Source organism: Arachis ipaensis, chromosome B01, assembly GCF_000816755.2.
Source record: "Arachis ipaensis cultivar K30076 chromosome B01, Araip1.1, whole genome shotgun sequence".
NCBI lineage: Eukaryota > Viridiplantae > Streptophyta > Magnoliopsida > Fabales > Fabaceae > Arachis > Arachis ipaensis.
In genome coordinates this window covers 25,982,140-25,989,132 of record NC_029785.2, presented here as the reverse complement: position 1 = coordinate 25,989,132, position 6,993 = coordinate 25,982,140, and positions in this window count along the sequence as shown.

Below are 6,993 nucleotides of genomic sequence, written 5' to 3'. Positions count from 1 at the left end.
GATGATGAGTGTCACAGCTCATCACCTCCATCACAGTTAAGCGCGAATGAACATCTTAGATAGGAACAAGCGTGTTTGAATGGAAAACATAAATACTTGCATTAATTCATTGAGACGCAGCAGAGCTCCTCACCCCCAACAATGAGGTTTAGAGACTCATGCCGTCAGAGAATACAAAATTTAGATCTTAAATGTCATGAGATACAAAATAAGTCTCTAAAAGTTGTTTAAATACTAAACTAGTAGCCTAGGGTTACAAAATATGAGTGGACTATGATGGATGATGCAGAGGTCCACTTCTGGGGCCCACTTGGTGTGTGCTGGGGCTGAGATTTAAGTGAGTCACGTGCAGAGGCCATTTGTGGAGTTGAACGCCAGTTTTTATGCCAGTTTGGGCGTTCAACTCCAGTTTTTGATCCTTTTCTGGCGCTGGACGCCAGAATTGGCCAGAGAACTGGAGTTGAACGCCAGTTTACGTCGTCTATCCTTGTGCAAAGTATGGACTATTATATATTGCTGGAAAGCCCTGGATGTCTTCTTTCCAACGCAATTGGAAGCATGCCATTCCGATACTTTATCCATTGAAGCTCAGAGTGATTGGCATCTATAGGAACTCAGAATTCAGATAGTGTTATTGATTCTCTTAGTTCGGTGTGATGATTCTTGAACACAGCTTCTTTATGAGTCTTGGCCGTGGCCCTAAGCACTTTGTTTTCCAGTATTACTACCGGATACATAAATGCCACAGACACATAATTGGGTGAACCCTTTTAGATTGTGACTCATCTTTGCTAGAGTCCCCAATTAGAGGTGTCCAGAGTTCTTAAGCACACTCTTCTTTTTGCTTTGGACCTTGACTTTAACCGCTCAGTCTCTAGTTTTCACTTGACACCTGCACGCCACAAGCACATGGTTAGGGACAGCTTGATTTAGCCGCTTAGACCAGGATTTCAGTCCTTTAGGCCCTCCTATCCACTGATGCTCAAAGCCTTGGGATCCTTTTTAATTGCCCTTGCCTTTTGGTTTTAAGGGTTATTGGCTTTTTCTGCTTTTTTTTTTTTCTGCAAGCTTTGTTCTTTGCTGCTTTTTCTTGCTTCAAGAATCATTTTTATGATTTTTCAGATTATCAATAACATGTCTCATGTTCATTATTCTTTCAAGAGACAACATATTTAACAGTCTTAAACAACAAATTCAAAAGACATATGCACTGTTCAAGCATTTATTCAGAAGACAGAAAGCATAGCCACCACATCTAACCAATTAGAATTTGTTTTATTTAAACTCGAGATTTTATTGCTTCTTATTCAAAAGATCTACTATTTTATTCATGTTTAATGATGATGAGAAAAATAAACTATAGCTTAATTGGAGATAAAATCAAATAGATACTAATTACTACTATATGACTTCTAAGGTACTTTTATAAGGACACTGTCACAGAGTTAAGGCAGAAATTGGAAATTAACAACCTTTATTCTGGGGGTTTGGGAAACACACCAAACTTAGAGGTTTGCTTGGCCTCAAGCAAAAGAAAAGAAAGGAGAGGGATAGAAGGAGATCGAGGTGCACTTGTTGAGGGAGGAGGGGGGAGGCCGAACCCAATTTTAAAGGGGTGGGGGGGGTGGCTTTTCGAAAAAAAAGGAAGAGATAAGATAAAAAGATTGAGTTGAAAAAGATAAGATAGAAGATAGAGTTTAATTTTGAAAAGAGATGATAGATTTTTGAAAAAGATAACTCTGAATTTTGAAAAAGATAATATGGATATTTGAAAAAGATATGGATTAGTTGAAAAGATTTTTGAGTGAAAAAGATAGATTTGTTTTCAGAAAAGATTTTGAAAAGAGTTGGATTGAATTTGGAACGAAAACTCAAGAACACTTTGAAGACTCACAAGAACACAAGAACATGAAGAAAGAACACCAAACTTAAAATTTTTAGAAAACCAAACCAAAATTTTCGAAAATCAAAGGGAATTCAACAAGAAAACACCAAACTTAAAGTTTGGCACACAATTTAATAGAGAAAATATTATTTATGAAAAAGAATGTTTTGAAAAGAGTATAAAAGATTCTAACCCAATTACCAAGAACACAGATTAATGCTCTAGCCAAATGAGTTATGGAACTTTCGAAAATTTTTAGAAAGATTATTTTTGAAAACACCAAAATTAAAGTTTGGCACAGGATTTAATAGAAAAAATTATTTTTTTGAAAAAGATTTTAAAAAATATGATAGCCAATTATCATGAACATAAACACCACGTTCTAAATAACTGAGCTATAAATTTAAAGTGTTTTAACAAGGGATAAATAATAAAAGACTCTAAACCAAAAAGAGAAAATTTTTCCTAATCTAAGCAACAAAATAATCCGTCAGTTGTTCAAACACGAACAATCCCCGGCAACGGCGCCAAAAACTTGGTGCACGAAATTATTACTCTCTTACAATTTCGCACACATGACCAGCAAGTGCACTGGGTCGTCCAAGTAATACCTTACGTGAGTAAGGGTCGAATCCCACGGAGATTGTTGGTTTGAAGCAATCTATGGTTATCTTGTAAATCTTAGTCAGGAAGTCAATTATGTTTATCAGTTGAATTGTGAATAACCAAAAGAGCATAAATTAATTGGGCAGAAGGCTGGCGTTGAACGCCAGTTTACGTCGTCTATCCTTGTGCAAAGTATAGACTATTATATATTGCTGGAAAGCCCTGGATGTCTACTTTCCAACGCAATTGGAAGCATGCCATTCCGAGTTCTGTAGCTCCAGAAAATCCACTTTGAGTGCAGGGAGGTCAGAATCCAACAGCATCAGCAGTCCTGTTTCAGCCTGAATCAGATTTTTGCTCAGCTCCTTCAATTTCAGCCAGAAAAATACCTGAAATTAAAGAAAAACACACAACTCATAGTAAAGTCCAGAAATATGACTTTTTCCTAAAAACTACTAGAAATAGACTAAAAACTAACTAAAACATACTCTAAACTATATGAAATTATCCCCAAAAAGCGTATAAAATATCCGCTCATCAATCGCCTGTCAGGTAAATCCCATTATTGCTTTTTAGATGGCTATACTGGTTATTTTCAGATCCATATTGCTTCAGAAGACCAAGAGAAAACTACTTTCACATGCCCGTTTGGAATGTATGCATACAAAAGAATGCTTTTTGGTTTATGTAATGCACCGGCTATGTTTCAAAGGTGCATGATGATCATCTTTTAGGATATTCTTGAGTACTGTATGAAAGTATTTATGGATGATTTTAGTGTTTATGGTGATTTTTTTTACCTTTGTTTGGATAATCTTTCTAGAGTATTAGAAAGATATGCTAGTTCAAACCTTGTGCTTAATTTTGAAAAATGTTACTTTATGGTAAAGCAAGGTATTATTCTAGGTCATGTTATTTCTAATACTGGTATATCTGTTGATCCTGCAAAGGTTGATGTTATTTTTGGTTTACCTTACCCCTCTTCTGTAAGGGAAGTCCATTCTTTTCTTGGTCATGCAGGTTTCTACCGGCGTTTCATCAAGGACTTCAGTAAGGTTGCACTACCCCTTTCCCGACTATTGCAAAAAGATATAGAGTTTGACTTGAGTGAAGATTATATGGAAGCATTTGACAAGATAAAGATTTTCTTAACCCAAGATCCTATTGTAAGAGGGCTTGATTTGAGTAGGCCATTTGAGATAATGTGTGATGCATCTAACTATGCGGTAGGAGCAGCGCTGGCTCAGCGCGTAGGTAAGGATCTCTATATCATAGCTTATGCTTTTAAGACTTTAGATGGTGCCTAGTCTAACTATACTACCACTGAAAAGGAACTTTTAGCAATTGTTTTTGCCTTGGATAAATTCCGGGCCTATTTACTTGGAACCAAAGTGGTAGTATATTCAGACCATGCGGCTTTGAAATACATGATAGCTAAGAAAGAATTAAAACCAAGGTTAATCCGTTGGATATTGCTATTGCAAGAGTTTGATTTAGAGATCAAGGATAGGAGTGGTTCCCAAAATTTTGTAGCGGACCACTTGAGTCACCTAGAGCATATAAAAAGTGACTCCACTCCTATCAATGATGCATTTCCTCTTGATAGCTTGCAAGCAACATCTGAGGTGGTTCCTTGGTATGCACCCATTGCTAATTATTTGGTCAGTCACACCTTTCCTCCAAATTTTTCTAAGGACAAGCTCAAGAGCGAGTACAAGCATTACATATGGGATGACCCATATTTGTGGAGATGTGGTACTGACCAAATAATTAGGAGGTGTGTTCCACAATCCGAAATCCAGTCTATCTTGGAGGCGTGTGATGTGGCGGAAATTTTCCAATTAAGAAATTATAATAAGAACGGAGTTGCAAGTACAGTTCTTAACTGACTAAAAATCTGCTTATCAATTTAGAAAAAGTGTCACAATTTCAGAATAAAATACTGGGAGTAGAAATCCCAGGTCGTCTCCCAACGAGATGACAAAAGAGTGCTATTTTATTAATCAGGAATTTTTCGAAAAATTTTAAGAGTTGGGGAACAGAAAAATAAATGATTATAAATTAAAGCAATGAAACTTAATGAGAGAATTTATATAATCAAAATAAAAGCCTTGACCGGGAGAAGATTAATTGGAAGTTCTATCCTTGTTGAATTTTCCCAAGTGTAATAGTAAGAGGTTGTTGTTCTACTTAGTTATCCCTTACCTGATAAAGGAAAGTCAAGTAACTAACTAACCAACTCTGAATCCCAAGTCCTAATCCTCTCCTAAGGAAGGATTAGAGTCAGAGACTAGAGAGCCAGCCAACAATTTCCAATTCCCAATTAACGCTTGAGTAATTCAACTCAAGGGTCTCCTTTTAACCAACTCCCAAGTCAAGTTGGGAGTCTACTCCATTGACATGAATACCATTCTTATAGACATATAAAGGGAATAAAGAGAAGACATGAAAATTCAAATAAAGCAATAACAGAAATTTAATTAAAAGTAAAAATAATTCTTTGCATTAATAAATTCCAAAACCATAAACATACATATCTGAACAGGGTTAATAGGTAATTAAAAGAGTAAAGGAATAAGAAAACAAACTAGGACAATGGAAACTTCAACGGAGGTAGTAACTTTTTTCAATATCCAAATCAAAAGCACAGAATCCTAGAAACTAAGAATGTGAAGAACCCTAGAGGAAATGGTGTTTTTCTCTAAGATTTCAATCTAAAACTCAAAACTATGCGAATGAAAATGTGTTTTTAGTCTCTGCTTGTCCCCTGGCTCTAGTCTGTGTTTCTGGGCCGAAAACTGGGTCCAAACTCAGCCCAAAATCGTCCCCAGCATCTTCTGCGTTTTCTGCATGTGGCGCATGTCACGCGTACGCGTCGATGGTCATCTTCGCATGTCACGCGTACGCTTCAGGCACGCACACACATCGCAGTGGAAAGCTCCAAGTCACGCGCACGCGTGAGCCATGCGTGTGCGTCGATACTCGCTGGTTATCTCCTTTAATTCTTGTGCTCCTTCCATTTATGCAAGCTTCCTCTCCATCCTCTAAGCCATTCATGCCCTATATAGCCTGAAAACACTTAACGCACAGATCACGGCATCGAATGGTATAAAGGGAAATTAAAAATATACAATTTAAAGGCTTAGGAAGCAAGTTTTCAATCATAGAACAGAATCTGGAAGGAATTGTAAAACCATGCAAATTGTGTGAATAAGTGTGTAGAGACTTGATAAAATCCACTCAATTGAGCATAAGATAAACTAAAAAATAGTGGTTTATCAATCTCCCCACACTTAAACATTAGCATGTCCTCATGCTAAGCTCAAGGAGACAAAAAGAATGAATGGGAAAAAGTAAGACTCATGAGATATAACCTATGTATGTGAATGCAACTATATGCTAAGGTGTTTCTATCCACTCAGTTAAAAGTAAACAAGTTCTCTAAGACAAACAGAAATCTAATTTCACTAATTCAAATCATACAGTAAAGACAAGTAAACTTGTAAGAAGATAGCTCATGAAAGCAGGGAACATAGAATCAAGTATTGAACCCTCACTGGTAGTGTATATGCACTCTAATCTCTCAAGTGTTTACGATTGATCACTCTATTCTTCTCTAGTCATGCTTTATGAAACTTTGTTCTTCATCTAACTAATCAACACATATTTAGTATACCAATGCAAACATCATGAGGTCTTTTCAAGGTTGTAATGGGGCTAAGGTAAGTGCAAGGATATATGTATGGCCAAGTGAGCTATAAATTGAATCTTTGACTAGCCTAAGTTCTCACCTAACACACACACACACACATACACACACAGACACACACACACCTCTCACACGAGTTTGGCAGCTATCATTTCCAAAGCCAAACACTGAAACCTTGAAGTACCAAGTTTCATAAAGCCGGACCCCCCAACACACACACACACACACACACACACACACACACACACACACACACACACACACACACACACACACACACACACACACACACTATGTACTTCTAAAATCATGCCTAACTACCCAAAATTCCTACTTTTGCATCACATACTCATGTATCAAAATTGTCTTTAATTTCACCACATATGCACTGATCTTTTATTAAACTTCACATTGGGGTAATTTTGTCCCCTATTTATTTATTTAGTTATTTATGGTGTAAAATAAATTATTATTTTTTTTCGAACATGAAAGCAAACATATTATTTCAATGCATATGGTTTCTCTGGTTTCGCATGAGTATGTACCCAAATTTCCAATATTTAAATAAACTAAAAACACAATACATTCCTATTAACCTAGGTTTCCCACAATTCTCCACACTTAGTTAACACACTATCTTAAGCTAACCAAAGATTCAAATCAGGTAATTAATTATTTTTCCGCTTAAGGCTAGTCACGTGGTAATATAAAGAACAAATGGGGATTAAAAGGCTCAAAGTGGCAAACAAAGGTAATTAAAATGGTAGGCTATTTGGGATAAGTGAGCTAGTAG